Below are 16,724 nucleotides of genomic sequence, written 5' to 3'. Positions count from 1 at the left end.
ATCCATGGTTCCAGGAGCGATGCATGATCACCATCGATACATTTATAGTGTGTTGTACTACATACCCAAAAGCCTGCTTTCATGTCAATTGTACTCTTTATGTAAGCATGGCTAAATTTCAAAATTGTAATTCAATGACAGCACAGGACTAAAAATATTTATAGAAAAGCCAATACAAAAGCCATCAACCAGCATCTATCAATATAAAATCAAAGATTATGTTCTTTGCCTGTTCTACTGAGCATTCTGATGCAGCCAAAGGCTTGCACAGAAATGTGGAAGCCATCAAACAACATTTTTGATATTGCTGGAAATCAACAGGTAAAGTTTAACTGGTGCTGTAGGTTCTGCAGGTACCATTTGGAGAGGAAAAGACAGCAAGCACATGAAAAGTTTCATGTCTTTCAATACAGAAAAAGATGAAAACTTAATTTTCAAAGAAAAAAGTTACAGATGAAGCCATCCTTTAAGTTCTCATATAAAAACAGAAAGTGCTGGAAATACTCAGCAGGTCTGGCAGCATCTGTGGAGAGAGAAACAGAGTTAAAGTTCAGTTCTGATGAAAGGTCACTGACCTGAAACTTTAACTCTGCTTCTCTCGCCACAGATGCTGCCAGACCTGCTGAGTATTTCCTGGACTTTGTTTCTATTTCAGATTTCCAGCATCCGCAGTATTTTGCTTTTATTTACTTCAATTTCTCATGTTCGGCATACAATTGAAGAACAAATTCAAGTATGACTTGATGTGATCAGAATTCCCTCTTCCTTGCTCATTTTCCACAGATGAAAAACCTTTTACCCTTGTCAATCAAATTATTAAACCATTTCCAAAAGAGTAGCAATGCCTCAGTTTGTATTTCTCCTCCCCAACAACAATTTCATGTTGAAGAGGTTAACCGAGTGGTGAACAGCCCTTGGTATCTGCAGTACTCAGATTAATTACAGTCAAACATTGCAGCTGTAATTCATTTAGATATAAAGTAGCTATTTCACACACCACAAACTAGGTTTATGGAGGAAACAGAAAACTGCTCATGTAGATTGTTACTTAAATTGCACATTCAAACATCAGCCTGATCAGGAAAATGCAAACAAAAGAGCAAATAAATTGATGTCAACTGAGGCATTCTGTTATGTCATGTGTGTGCAGATAACTGTGTGTTTACATAGCACGGGCACAGCATGTGGGGTCTTATACACATATACACGCGCACGTACATACACAGTCTGAGCCAGACCCATTATTCCGGCTTCTCTGTTTGTGCATCTGTGTATATATGCATATCGAGTGAGTGTGTTCTGACCTGTCTCATTATCACTGTAAACACAGCGTGTGCAGAGTCTGGGTCTATATGCTTTGTATGTGTGCTCCGAATGTGATGCATGTCTGTATACTCTCTCGCTCTGTCTGTGCTCCTGGCTCATTTTATGAGTACAGTCAGTGTGCGTGCATAAAGTATAGTCTCTGTATATAAATAGCATGCTAATAAGATACAGGTCTTTCTACTCCTCTCATTGTGTGGGTACATACAGGGTGTGTATATGGTCTGGATGGCTTGCATCCCAGGTTGCAAAAGGAAGTGGGGATGGAGATAGCGGAAGCGCTTGCCATAATCATCCCTGGAAACGAGCAAAGTGCCAGAGGATTGGAGGGTGGCAAATGTGACACTCGTATTGAAGAAAGGGTGCAAGGACAGACCTAGCAACTGCAGGTCAGTTAGTTGTCATCAGTGGTGTGTAAGGTTATAGAAACAATAATGAGAAAATAAATCAACAGACACTTGGAGAGGTTTGAATTAATTCAGGATAGCCAGCACAGCTTTGTAAAAGGCAGATCATGCTTGACTAATCTAATTGAATTTTTTCTGATGAAGTAATGGAGAATGTTGTTTAAATGGATTTTAAGGAAATGTTTGATAAAGTACCACATAAAAGGCTGGTTAACAAAATTGAGGCTCATAAAATAGCAAGGTCTTGGTCCAATTGGATAAAAAAAAATTGGCTAAAGGATAGAAAACAGCGAGTTTTAGTAAAGGCTGATGAAAGGTTACAGACCTGAAACTTTAACACTTTTTTGCTCTCCACAGATGCTGCCAGACCTGAGTGTTTCCAACACTTTGTGTTTCTATTACAAATTTCCAGCATTTGTAGTATTTTGCTTTTATTATAGAGTTGTAGTAAATGGTTGCTTTTCAGACTGAAAGATGTTGGTACTCCCCAAGGGTCAGTGCTAAGACCACTGCTTCTTTTGCTATATATAAATGACTTGGATCTTAGAATACAGAGTAGAATCTCAAAATCTGCTGATGATACCAAACTTGGAGGTGTGGCGAACAGTGAGGATGATATGAACCGTCTGCAACAGGACATAGATAGGCGAGCAGAAAGGGCAGACATCTGGCAGTTGGAATTTAATACTGACAACTGTGAGGTGATGCATTTTGGCAGATGGAATAGGGAGAGGCAATATATACTTAATGGTACAATTCTAAAGAGTGTATAGGAACTGAGGGACGTGGGCTGCATGTGCATCAATCTTTGAAGGTGGCATGACATAATGAGAGTGGTTCGTTATACAGATGGGACCTTGGGCTTCATAAATCGAGGCACTGAGTACAAAAGCAGGGAAGTTATGCTGGACCTTAATAAAGCTCTGGTGAGGTCCGAACTGGAGTACTGCATCCAGTTCTGGACATTACACTTCAGAAAGAGCATGAGGGTCCTTGAGAGGGTGCAGAGGAAATTTACCAGTATAGTTCCAGGGATGGGGAATTTCAGTTACAAGTTTAAGTTGGAAAAACTGGGGTTGTTCTCCTTAGAACAAGAGAGATTGAACAGAAAGGTACAAGATTATGACAGGCTTAGATAAGTAACAAAAGGAAAAACAGTTCCCATTAACTAATGATACAAGGACCGGGGGACACAGATTGAAGATTGTGAGCAAGAGATGCAGTGGGAATATGAGGAAGAATATTTTTTTTTACGCAGCGGGCAGTAATGACCTGGAACTCGTTGCCCGTGCAGGTGGTAGAAGTGGAGACAATCAATGATTTCAAAAGGAAATTGGATGGGTACTTGAAGGAAATAAACTTGTAGGGCCATGGGGATCGAGTGGGACTGATTGGATTGCTCCCCGGAGAGCCGCCATGGACTCGATGGGCCAAATGGCCTCCTTCTATGCCGTAAATGACTCTATCTGTGCACATATTAATTTCTTACTCTTCTCTCACTGTCTGGGTATATCCAAAGTGTGTGTATATGATTTTATAGATTATATATGTGTGCCTCTTTCTCCCGCCTCTCATTGTGTGGGTGTATACATATATATATATACACACAATATATTTTCTATATGTCTCTCTCTGCTCCTCCTATTGTGTGACCGCTCTCCCACCGGCCGGTCGACACTGCGCAGACTCGGAGCCACTCGCTGTCCCGGTTGAGACTAAAAACAAAACAAGAGACACAAAGAAAACAAAACATGATCCTGATAATAACAACGCTGAAACGGCGGAGAGCGGCCCGCCACCCGGCCGGGGGTGAGTGGGGAAGAGAGGGGGTGTGGGGAGGGAGGAGACATGGAGGAGAGCGACCCTCGGCCTGAGGCGGTCCCTAGCCCCAGGTCCCGGCCTCGGCCACAGCGGCTCCCGCACCCACCTGCACCTCGGCCTCCATAGGAACAGCCCGCGGCTCCGCTTCCACTCGCACTCTCTCCCCTTCTCGGGTGCGTACGCCGTGCGGGCTTCGCTGGTGTTAATCCAGAGCCGGAGCGCCGCCTCCCGCGGGCCGATCACCAACGGCCCCTGTCGCCGCTGCGTTTTGTTTTCTCCGAGGCTCCGGAACGGAAAACGGAGCCGGGTAGTTCGCACGGAGCCTTCACCTCGACACCCGAAAATGAATGCCAGCCGGAAGTGCAGCAACAAATTGTTTCCCCCGTCACCGTCCCCCCCCGCGTCCGCGCTCTCCTCCGTGCGAGTACTGCGCCTGTGCGCGCTAACTGCCCCTGGAGCTCGCGCTGGCCGCCCTCAATGCAACAAGCGTTTGGCAGTGGAATTACAATGGAAATGTTGCCTTTTGCATTTCAGGATCGACTGGTCGCCACTGCAAATATAACAGTTGCAAAGGGGAATCTTGCAACAATTTATAAAGAAAAAAAAATGAACTTATCATTGGGAAAGTTCGCCCTCTTCCGGGGAGAGCAGCGGATTCTCCTTGCAATGCACACTGTATATTAGAATACAGCTGGATCCCAGCTTGCCATTTCTTGTAAAACCTCGAAGGAGACAACATCAAACACAAATCAAAAAGTGTCCCTTTTACGATGGCACAAGTAATGAATTACTATCAAAAGAAACCTATGAATATTTTTCCCAATGCCTACTGTGCCCTCCAGTTCCTGCAGTGCCCACCGGTCATGGAAGGCCAACACATCATTTCCTTACCATAGGTCACTGAAGATTTTCCAGTTCCAAAAGTTGCTACTTTTGCACTGTTTCCTCGCCCTTTATTTTTGATCCGAAAGTGAGTCCTTGTGATCCAATTTGAAAAGGCAGCGGAAGCAGATTCAAGAGTAATATTCAAAAGGGAATTGGATAAGTACTCGAAAGATTTAAAAAATGCAGAGCCATGGAGAAAAAGCTGTGTTGCATCATTCTCTGCTAATCTTGGTAGTTGTCATGCAATCAGAGCATGCAATAACATTAATGTGCTCTGAGTATCATTCACACACATGACTTTATTTTCAGAAAGTCAAGTTCTTGTTCCCATTTAGATGCTCTTTGTTGTTTTGAAATTGAGTTTTAAATTTACTTTGTATGATTTCTATTTGATTTTTCATGTAATAATAAAATTTAAAAGGTACACTCAAATCTTGCTATAGACCTATTTGCTAATCTGATAAGGATCCGTTGAAAGCTGCTTGCAAGACAATAGAGAAGTTGAAAACTCAGTAAAGTGGTGAGAACCACCTTGTCAGTCTTAATAAAACTTAACTATTATCATAGTGCTGTTGAATGGTTACAGCACAGAAGGAGACCATTAGGCCTGTCATGTCTGTGCCGGCTCTCTGCAAAAGTAACGCACCTAATCACACTTCCCGCCTTTTTCTGATAGCCCTGCAAGTTTTTTCTCTTCAGATAATTATCCAATTCTCTTTTGAAAGCTACGACTGAATCTGCCTCCACCACACTCTCAGGCAGTGCATTCCAGATCCTAATCACTTTGCTGCTTTCAGACTTTTCAGATCCGGAGTCCATTCTCTGGCGTTCAGTTGTCACCTTGATGACATTAGCTGGTGAGTTCTTGATGAACTAGCATGCACAGGGAGACCACATGTAGGTTGCCATCAACTCCTCTGGCTTTGACCTCCCTCAAAGACAGTGGACAGCATTTAGCTGAATCCACACTGAATGGATTGAACTGAATGGAAGATGTAGCCACTTACTCCGTAAGTGGAAGGTGAAGGATGACCAGAAGTGCCATTGTGGCTGTGAGTCCCGGACCATGGAACACGTCACATCAACCTGCCCACTAAAATCTCCGCGGTAGACACCTCATTCCTCCGCTCGGCATTCCAGGAGGCCATCGAATGAATAGCCAAACTAGACATCCCACTATAAGCTTTTTCCATCATACAAAAGTAGTAGTGCTATTTATTACATATGCCTCGGAGACCTGGACAACCTATAGCAAGCACCTCAAAGCAATGGAGAAGCACCACGAGAGGTGCCTCACAAGGTCCTCCAAATCCAGTGGCAAGAAAGGCAGTCCAACAGCAGTGTTCTCTCCCAAGCCAACCTGCCTAACATTGGGGTGCTAATCACCCAAAACCAGCTCCTTTGGGCAGGACACAGGGATAGGCACCAACATGTTGCACCAGGGACATTTGACAGAATTATTGACTCAGCCATGGACATTAGGGCAATTAGTCTGTGTATAAAGTGTATAACCAACCCAATGCCATCGAAACACAGTCCAATTCAAAACACATTTCTCCCTATAAATAAAGTAACTAAGCATATGGAATACAGTTCCATCAATGGAGAGCAGCTCAACTGTATTCGCTAGCTAGCAAGCAAAATAGTATACAATGTCAATTACTTTTGTTGACAGAAGGGAACAAGCTACACCATGTGCTAACGTTTCATTAGCATGTCGCCAATCAGCTAATCCATTACACGACTGTGAATAGTAAGTCTCTTTGGGTTGAATGATCTTTTTTTCTGAATTCAACGCTGTGTTTTTTCACGGGAAGGAAAAAAGCGGGACAAATGCAAAAGTAGAATTAGAATTCACAGCTGCCTCCTGAGTCATTCCCTGGTCATTGAGAACACTTAAACACATGGTAGACTTTATAAGTTTGTTCTAGTCCAAAGATTGAATCAGCTATGTCTGTGTCGGTTGAAGTCCTTCACAGTCTAACACCAGAACATGCGCAATATTGCTGAGGTCTTTGTGAAACGGCTCATTCACTGAATTTCCGGTCCTTCTTCTTTCTCCAGTATTTTTGGGAAGTTTCTAGTTTGTTTTGGACAGTGCTTTTTTTTAAGTCAAGGATTTTTTTACCTTATGCTCTGGATCACTTGCTCTCCTTTCCAGCAGGTTCTTTCTTACACACACCCCCCACTGGTACTGTGTCCCAAATGGTTCATCTCTCCCCTCCCCAGGTCTTTTTATAACTGAACTAAGTTTCCTTTAAAGTTTTGGGGGTTGATGTAACAGTTTATTCATCCTTCGTTCCTCCAAAAGAGCTAGAAAGCTAGCAGCCATTATCCTGGGCCTGTCACTGGGAAAAGCCCCGCAGCTGCCATCCCGCATGGTGCAAACAAGGAAACGAGGCTTCTTATTGGGGATGCTTGAGGTTTACACCAGGTGTTTATGAAGGCTGTCAGCTCACCTGCCGGCTCCAATCCTCTCCTGCAATCAACGGTTTCTCACCCGCTGTGATCCGACACGACTGCCCCCATTCAGCTCCAGCACCCGCATCGCAAACGCTCCAGTCACCGCTGGCACCGAGCAGGCTCCAGTCACCGCCAACACCACACAGGCTCCAGTCACCGCCAACACCACACAGGCTCTAGTCATCGCTGGCACCGCGCAGGCTCCAGTCACTGCCAACACCGAGCAGGCTCCAGTCACCGCCAACACCACACAGGCTCCAGTCACCGCTGGCACCGAGCAGGCTCCAGTCACTGCCAACACCACACAGGCTCTAGTCACCGCTGGCACCGCGCAGGCTCCAGTCACTGCCAACACCACACAGGCTCCAGTGATTGCCAACACCACACAGGCTCTAGTCACCGCTGGCACCGCGCAGGCTCCAGTCACTGCCAACACCACACAGGCTCCAGTCACTGCCAACACCACACAGGCTCTAGTCACCGCTGGCACCGCGCAGGCTCCAGTCACTGCCAACACCACACAGGCTCCAGTCACTGCCAACACCACACAGGCTCTAGTCACCGCTGGCACAGAGCAGGCTCCAGTCACCGCTGGCACCACACAGGCTCCAGTCACTGCCAACACCACACAGGCTCTAGTCACCACTGGCACCGCGCAGGCTCCATTCACCACTGGCACTACACAGGCTCCAGTCACCGCTGGCACTACACAGGCTCCAGTCACCACTGGCACCACACAGGCTCTAGTCACCACTGGCACCGCACAGGCTCCAGTCACCACTGGCACCGCGCAGGCTGCAGTCACCACTGGCACTACACAGGCTCCAGTCACCGCTGGCACCACACAGGCTCTGGTCACCGCTGGCACCGCGCAGGCTCCAGTCACTGCCAACACCACACAGGCTCCAGTCACTGCCAACACCACACAGGCTCTAGTCACCACTGGCACCACATAGGCTCCAGTCACCACTGGCACCGCGCAGGCTCCAGTCACCACTGGCACTACACAGGCTCCAGTCACCACTGGCACTACACAGGCTCCAGTCACCGCTGGCACTACACAGGCTCCAGTCACCACTGGCACCACACAGGCTCTAGTCACCACTGGCACCACACAGGCTCTAGTCACCGCTGGCACCGCGCAGGCTCCAGTCACTGCCAACACCACACAGGCTCCAGTCACTGCCAACACCACACAGGCTCTAATCCCCACTGGCACCACACAGGCTCCAGTCACCACTGGCACCACACAGGCTCTAGTCACCGCTGGCACCGCGCAGGCTCCAGTCACTGCCAACACCACACAGGCTCCAGTCACTGCCAACACCACACAGGCTCTAGTCACCACTGGCACCACATAGGCTCCAGTCACCACTGGCACCGCGCAGGCTCCAGTCACCACTGGCACTACACAGGCTCCAGTCACCACTGGCACTACACAGGCTCCAGTCACCGCTGGCACTACACAGGCTCCAGTCACCACTGGCACCACACAGGCTCTAGTCACCACTGGCACCACACAGGCTCTAGTCACCGCTGGCACCGCGCAGGCTCCAGTCACTGCCAACACCACATAGGCTCCAGTCACTGCCAACACCACACAGGCTCTAATCCCCACTGGCACCACACAGGCTCCAGTCACCACTGGCACCACACAGGCTCTAGTCACCACTGGCACCGCGCAGGCTCCAGTCACTGCCAACACCACACAGGCTCTAGTCACCACTGGCACCACACAGGCTCCAGTCACTGCCAACACCACACAGGCTCCAGTCACAGTCAGAAACAGAACAGATTCTGCAAGGCGAACTGTTGCCCGAGGTCAGGACGGGCGATGTTGGATAGGAGCAGCAACCATACAGGTTGTTTGGTCTGATGGGATCTGTTAACCATATTCATGGTTTCATTCCGCTGAGTATCCACTAGTCTTGTGTGAGGAGGCTGAGCTACACTTGAGAGCGATACTCTGCTGGAGAATAACACAAGGCATGCCAAGAGTTTCTATATGGTCTTCACATATGCTGAAGCTGCTGGTATGTTAATCAAGCTGTGTCTTGTCTATTTTCAGTGAGTTAAAGGTGTTCTTTGAAATTTAAAATAAGGTCCAGCGCAACACTGAGATGCACAGGTTTTGGTGCATGGTCCAGCCTGTATCCATTCAGAAAAATGGGAAAACTGTTTGTTTCCCTTTGTGCGATTTAGACAGAAGTAGTGAAACTTGGAATCTGCAGCCATTCAGCCGCAATGCCGCAGCCATGAACCCCTTATTATTGGACTGATGATAGTTTGTACTGTTGGCCTGTATGCCAAATCAGGTAATATAGAGCAGTACGTGCTCCTATTTGCACCTATCTCTGTAATGATCTCAAGCTCAACAACCCTTCAAATCTCTGTGCTCCTCCAATTTTGACCTCTTGCACATGCCCAATTTTCATTGCTCCACCATTGATTGCCGTCCTCCAGCTTTCTAGGCCCTAAGTCTGGAATTTCCTCCCTAAACCTCTCCGTGTTTTTTTATTTGTTCATGGGATGTGGGCATTGTGGGCAAGGTCAGTATTTATTGCCCATTCCTAATTACCCAAGAGAACATGGTGGCGAGCCACCTTCTTGAACTGCTGCAGTCAGTATGGTGTAGTTACACCAACAGTGCTGTTTGGGACGGAGCTCCAGAATTTTAACCCAGCGACAGTGAAGGAACAGCAATATATTTCCAAGTCAGGATGGTGTGCGTCTTGGAGGGGAACTTGCAGGTGTAAAGATTGCAGGTTTGGAAGGTGCTGTCCTACTCTGCTCCTTTAAGATGATGCTCAAAACCAATTTGATCAATCTTTCAGTTACCTGTCCTAATATCTCATGTGGTTCAGTGTCAAATTATCTTTGCTAACGCTCTAGTGAAGCACCTTGTGACATTTATTACATTAAATGCGCTATATAAATTCAATTGTTGTTAAATGGGCAAGCGTCAAAGATGTACCTGCACTGGAATGAATACCCAGCCTTCATTCTCATGGCAAATAGTGGATTTCTCCCTTATCCCACAGGCACCTCTCAAGACTTATGTTGTGATGTGATCCCATCTTCTGCAGATTTTCAGGGGTAACTTTGCTCCAACTTACTTCAACATCTATTTGCCAGATGAATTGCAGTGGTTGTAGTGCTGTTTTCCTTCCAGCAGAGGGAGACTTCAGCTCTGACTGCTTGAGCTTGAAACAGCATTCCAGGAACTTTGAGAATGTCCTGAATTGGTCGACACATCTTTTCTGCACTCTTGATTTGTAAAAATAAATGAGTAAACTTAAATGTTCAACAGCACTAAGCTGCCCTCTCAGATGGACATAAAAGATCCTATGGCACTATTTTGAAAAGAATGGTTATTAAAGCGTATGAAATCTTGGGCTTCATAAATGGAGGCATTGAGTACAAAAGTTATGCGTCCAGTTCTGATCACCACACTTTAGGAGGATGTGAGGGTCCTTGAGAGGGTGCAGAGGAGATTTACCAGAATGGTTCCAGGGATGGAGGATTTTACTTACAATGTTCGATTGGAAAAGCTGGTTTTGTTCTCCTTGGAACAAAGGCGATTGAAGGGAGATTTAATAGAAGTGTACAAGATTATGATAGGCTTAGATAAGTTAGACAAGAAAAAACTGTTCCCATTAACTTACAAGGACGAGGAGACACAGATTGAAAGTTCTGGCCAAGAGATGCAGGGGGAATATGAGGAAGCCCTTTTTTACGCAGCAGGTAGTAATGATCTGGAACTCGCTGCCCACAAGGGTGGTGGAAGTGGAGACAATCAATGACATCAAGAGGAAGTGGATGGCTAGTTGAGGGATATAGACTTGCAGGGGTACGGGGATCAAGTGGAGTAGTGGGACTGTCTGCATAGCTCCATGGAGAGCCGGCATGGACTCGATGGGCCTAATGGTCTCCTATGCTGTAAATGACTCTATGACTCTAAGAGCAGGAGATTTCTTCCTGGCACCTTGGCCAATATTGATCGCTCAGCTTGCTGTGCACAAATTGGCTGCTGTGTTTCCTACATTACAACAGTAACTACACTTCAAAAGTACTTCATTGGCTGTAAAGCACTTTGAGATGTCCTCAGATCATGCAAGGTGCTATATGAATGCAAGAAACTGTTTCCAAGGGCTGAAGGATCAATAACCAGAGGACACCAAAATGGCTAGTGAGATAGTTGATGCGTTGGTTTTAATTTTCCAAAATTCCCTAGATTCAGGGAATGTTCCATTAGATTGGAAAACAGCCAATGTAACTCCTTTATTCAAAAAGGGAGACAGAAAGCAAGAAACTACAGGCCAGTTAGCTTAACATCTGCCATAGGCAAAATGTTAGAAGCTATTATTAAAGACGTTATAGCAGGGTACTTAGAAATATTCAAGGTCATCAGGCAATCAGCATGGTTTTGTGAAAGGGGAATCATGCTTAACCAATTTATTGGAGTTCTTTGCTGTGGATAAAGGGGAACCCGGGGATGTACTGTACTTAGATTTCCAGAAGGCATTTGATAAAGGTGCCACATCAAAGGTTATTGCGGAAAATTAAAGCTCATGGTGTAGGGGGTAACATTTTGGCATGGATAGAAGATTGGCTGGCTAACGGGAAACAGAGAGTCAGCATGAATGGGTCATTTTCTGGTTGGCAAGATGTAATGAGTGTTGTGCCACAGGGATCAGTGCTGGGGCCTCAACCTTTTCCACTTTATATAAATGACTTGAATGAAGGGACCAAAGGAATGTTTGCAAACATTTTTTTATTCGTTTATGGGGATGTGGGCATCGCTGGCCAGGTCAGCATTTATTGCCCATCCCTAATTGCCCATGAGAAAGTGGTGGTGAGCCGCCTTCTTGAACCGCTGTAGTCCATGTGTGGAAGGTACACCCACAGTGCTGTTAGGAAGGAAGTTCCAGGATTTTGACCAAGCGACAGTGAAGGAACAGCGATATAGTTCCAAGTCAGGATGGTGTGTAGCTTGGAGGAGAACTTGCAGGTGGTGGTGTTCCCATGCATCTGCTGTCCTTGTCCTTCTAGGTGGTAGAGGTTGTGGGTTTGGAAGGTCCTGTCTAAGGAGTCTTGGTGTGTTGCTGCAGTGCATCTTGTTGATGGTACACACTGCTGCCACTGTGCGTCGGTGGTGGAGGGAGTGAATATTTGTGAATGGAGTGCCAATGAAGCAGGCTGCTTTGTCCTGGATGGTGTCGAGCTTCTTGAGTGTTGTTGGAGCTGCACCCATCCAGGCAAGTGGAGAGTATTCCATCACACTCCTGACTTGTGCCTTGTAGATGGTGGACAGGCTTTGGGGAGTCAGAAGGTGAGTTACTTGCCTCAGGATTCCTAGCCTCTGACCTGCTCTTGTAGCCACGGTATTTAGATGGCTAATCCAGTTCAGTTTCTGGTCAATGGTAGCCCCTAGGATATTGATAGTGGGGGATTCAGCAATCGTACTGCCATTGAATGTCAAGGGAAGATGGTTAGATTCTCTCTTGTTGGAGATGATCATTGCCTGGCACTTGTGTGGCGCGAATGTTACTTGCCACTTACCAGCCCAAGCCTGGATATTGTCCAGGTCTTGCTGCATCTCTACATGGACTACTTCAGTATTGGAGGAGTCACGAATGGTGCTGAACATTGTGCAATCATCAGCGAACATCCCCACTTTTGACTTTATTCTTACGACCAGGTGAGAGAGGTCTAGGGTTCCCTTTCAGCCTTCACCTGGTCTTACCATAACAGGGTTTAATTTTAAACACACCGTGTTTTTAGCTCCCCCTTGGCGAATCCTTGTTCACCGCTTTCCAATTATAAGGCAAAGAAACCAGCACAAACAGGCTTTCTTAGGTTTAAAGAAGAAAAGTTGAAATTTATTAAACTTAAACTCTAATTCAGTTAATGCCTACAGATACACAACGCACCCACACTAGCATGCATACGCGATACACACATAGAGAGAGAGAAAAGAGCAGAAAAATAAAATGGAAAAGTTTGAGGCAATATCTGAACAGTTTTTGTTACGGTTCTTTGAGCTCACTGTAGAGTCATTGATTGCAGGTAGATCTTGCTTTTTGGTTGGGCCCAGTATTCTTAAACCTTGTTCACTGTAGGAGACTTTTCTCTCTTGGGGTTCATGTGTCTTCAGTGGATTCAGAGGCTTGTGAGAGGGAGATGGGAGCAGACAGGAGAGATATCTTCTCAGTTCAGGAGCAAACAGACTTCCTGCCCAAACTCTTGGTATAAATTCAAAAAACCCAGGTTGCCTAGCAGGTTAGTCATGTGACTAGCTGGTTTGACCATGTCCATTTGTGTATTTGGCCATCTTAGTAGTCAACCTGGAATGTGAGCTCCCCCACCTTCAATGTCTGGTGATCAAAAGTCCATTGTGGGTTGAATGTGTCAGGGATGGTCCTTTATCCTTGCCAAGCACTGTCTGTTAATATGCAAATGTCTTTCCAGCCAAGAGTCCATTGTGGGTTTAATGTGTCAGGGAATGGCTGCTTTGTCCTTCCAAACACTGTCTGTTAATATGCAAATTTCTTTCCAGCCAAGATCTGGCCATTTTTTAAAGCAAGTCCTTTCTTCACTTCAACAACAGTTTGAAATTTAATATCCATGTGGTGAAATTAATATGCCTCATGCTTGGCAGGTAGGGGCCTGCATGACATTATGATTGAGGAAGGTCATTGATGAAGCAGCTGAAGATAGTTGGGCCGAGGACACTACCCCGAGGAACTCCTGCAACGATGTCCTGGAGCTCAGAAGATTGACCTCTGACAACCATAACCATCTTCCTTTGCACTACGTATGACTCCAACCAGTGGTGAGTTTTCCCCCGATTCCCATTAACTCCAGTTTTGCTCGGGCTCCTTGATACCATACTCTGTCAAATGCTGCCTTGATGTCAAGGGCAGTCACTCTCACCTCACCTCTTGAGTTCAGCTCTTTTGTCCATGTTTGAACCAAGGTTGTAATAAGGTCAGGAGCTGAGTGGCCCTGGCGGAACCCAAACTGAGCATCAGCGAGCAGGTTATTGCTAAGCAAGTGCTGCTTGTTTGCACTGTCGACGACACCTTCCATCACTTTACTGATTGAGAGTAGACTGATGGGGCGGTAATTGGCCGGGTTGGATTTGTCCTGCTTTTTGTGTACAGGACATACCTGGGCAATTTTCCACATTGCTGGGTAGATGTCAGTGTTGTTGCTGCACTGGAACAGCTTGGCTAGGGGTGTGGCAAGTTCTGGAGTACATTTGCTGATGACACAAAGATAGGAAAGTAAGGAGGACATAGGAGGCTACAAAGGGATATAGATAGGTTAAGTGAGTGAGCAAAGATCTGGCAAATAGCGTATAACATGGGAAAATGTGAAATTGTTCATTTTGGCAGGAAGAATAAAAAAGCATATCATCTAAACAGTGAGTGATTGCAGAGCTCTGAGATGCAGAGGGATCTGCGTGTCCTAGTGCATGAATCGCAAATGGTTAGTATGCAGGCAAGTAATTAGGAAAGCTAATGGAAAGTTATCATTCATTGTGAGGTGAATTGAATACAAAAGTAGGGAAGTTGTGCTTTAGCTATACAGGGCATTGGTGAGACCACATCTGGAGTACTGTCTACGGTATCGGTCTCCTTATTTAAGGATGTAAATGCGTTGGAAGCAATTCAGAGAAGGTTTACTAAACTAATACCTGGAATGGGCGGGTTGTCTTAAGAGGAAAGATTGGACAGGCTAGGCTTGTATCGCTGGAGTTTAGAAGAGTAAGAGGCGACTTGATTGAAACATATAAGATTCTGAGGAGTCTTGACAGGGTAGATGTGGGAAGGATGTTTCCCCTTGTGGGAGAATCTAGAACTAGAGGTCACTGTTTAAAAGTAAGGGATCGCCCATTAAAAACAGAGATGAGGAGAAATTCTTTGTCTCAGAGGGTCGTGAGTCTTTGGAACTCTCTTCCTCAAAAGGCGGTGGAAGCAGAGCTTTTGAATATTTTTAAGGTAGAGGTAGATAGATTCTTGATTAGCAAGGGGGTGAAAGGTTATTGGGGATCAGCAGGAATGTGGAGCTGGGGTTACAATCAGTTCAGCCATGATCTTGTTGAATGTTCGAGCAGGCTCGAGGGGCCGGGTGGCCTATTCCTGCACCTAATTCGTATGTTCGTAAGACACAGATTTAAGGTGATTGGTAACAGAACCAGAGATGGTTTGAGAAAGAAACTTTTTTTTTTACACCGGTGGTTAGGATTTGGAATGCACTGCCTGAAAGCTTGGTGGATGAACATTGAATAGTAGCCTCCAAAAGTAAACCATTTGAAGGAGAAAATAATTGCAGGAATATGGGGAAAGAATAGGGACGTGGGACTCCTTGAAAGAGCTAGCACAGACTCAATGGGCCCAATGACCCCCTTCTGTGCTGTACTATTCTATGATTCTATAATTGTCATCATTTATCTATTTAATTTGGTTGATCATTTAGAACGTCTGTAACACTGTATTCTTCACTGTAGCCAAGCAACAGGTTTATATTATTGGTGTCAGTCTCAAATGGAATTTTCTTTCCAAACAATTACCAAAAGTAATCCAAATTTGATGAAAAACAGCTTGTGTAGAGGTTTTTTCCTTTGTGTACCTACTCCCAACTGTAACGAGGACAGATTTTCCATCATGATGATCGAGCGCGCTCAGGAAGATCTGGAAGAATCTGTACCAAGTGAAGAACGATAGCTTTGCTTTCCCCTACCGCTCACTGTTAACCTTGCATTTTAATCTGTGCGTGAAGGCCGAAAGCGTTTTGGGCAACAAGACTATCAGAGCTGCAGGAAGCAGCCAGAGGTGTAAAGATCCATTACTGACGCATCATGCAGTAGAGCAATATCTCAGAACTGGCGTAGGATCAACACCTCTCCATGTTTGAAGTCTGAGACTTGTAGTCAGCAACAGTATCAGACACTTGCCCCACCCCCACTTTACTTGCTTATAACCTTTTACATTTCTAATATTTGCTAGTTCTGAAGAAAGGTCACTGACCTGAAACGTTAACTCTGCTTCTCTCTCCACAGATGCTGCCAGACCTGTTGAGTATTGCTGGCATTTCTTGTTTTTATTACAGTATCAGACACATCAGTGGCGAAAAGTTCTCTAACGAGTGCATTTTTGCTAAGTCGCTACTATATCTATCCTGGGCTTCTTAGGTATCTTAGCAATGGGGAATGATTGCTGATGTAACACGTGCAATTAACTAAGTTCTATGAGAGATAATTTACTACAACATCATAGGATTGGTGAACCTTTCCCAGTGATGCAATGAGAAAGGTTTGCCTGCCCTGCCCATCATTAGTTCCCTTCTTGGTGGTGGAGGCAGGTTCAATTGAAGCATTCAAATGGGAATTAGACAGTTATATGCAAAGGAAGAATTTGCAGGGTTACAGGGAGAAGGCGGGGGAATGGAACTGAGGGAGAGCTGGTGCAAACTTGATGGGCTGAATGGCCTCCTTCTGCGCTGTAGCGATTCTGTGATTCTTTTCAGACTTATGACAGCCACAATGGATTAAAAAAATAAGTGTCACCATGCAGTTTTTCATGATGATTTCAACCTACTAGCATCAATTCTGGGCTGGATATAGAGAAAAGTCCACTTAATTTGCAGATACTGCACATTAGGCTGTTAGCACTGTGTCGATATTAATTATTACACACTGGTCCATCCATTGAAACTGAATCGTCCTCACTTAATTATTTTCAGTATGGGGTGGGGGAGCTGGGAGGTACCTGTCCAGTAGTGTAATGAACGGGATTTCCTCAAACCACTTGTATATGT

The 16,724-nt window shown here is 45.6% G+C and overlaps 1 protein-coding gene across 1 annotated transcript in view; it reads right to left on the bottom strand.

Annotated features, from left to right (window-relative positions):
- LOC137368849 (uncharacterized protein KIAA1958) overlaps positions 1-3,902 on the bottom strand; it is a 114,942-nt gene extending 111,040 nt beyond the window's left edge. Inside the window, exon 1 of the mRNA XM_068029056.1 lies at positions 3,658-3,902. The gene's annotated coding sequence lies outside the window, so the exon portion shown is untranslated. The remainder of the gene's footprint in view (positions 1-3,657) is intronic.
- Positions 3,903-16,724: the final 12,822 nt, after the last annotated feature.

Source organism: Heterodontus francisci, chromosome 4 (assembly GCF_036365525.1).
Source record: "Heterodontus francisci isolate sHetFra1 chromosome 4, sHetFra1.hap1, whole genome shotgun sequence".
NCBI classification, from domain to species: Eukaryota; Metazoa; Chordata; class Chondrichthyes; order Heterodontiformes; family Heterodontidae; genus Heterodontus; species Heterodontus francisci.
The sequence above is the reverse complement of the archived record's forward strand: the minus strand, read 5'-3'. Positions and strand labels throughout refer to the sequence as shown.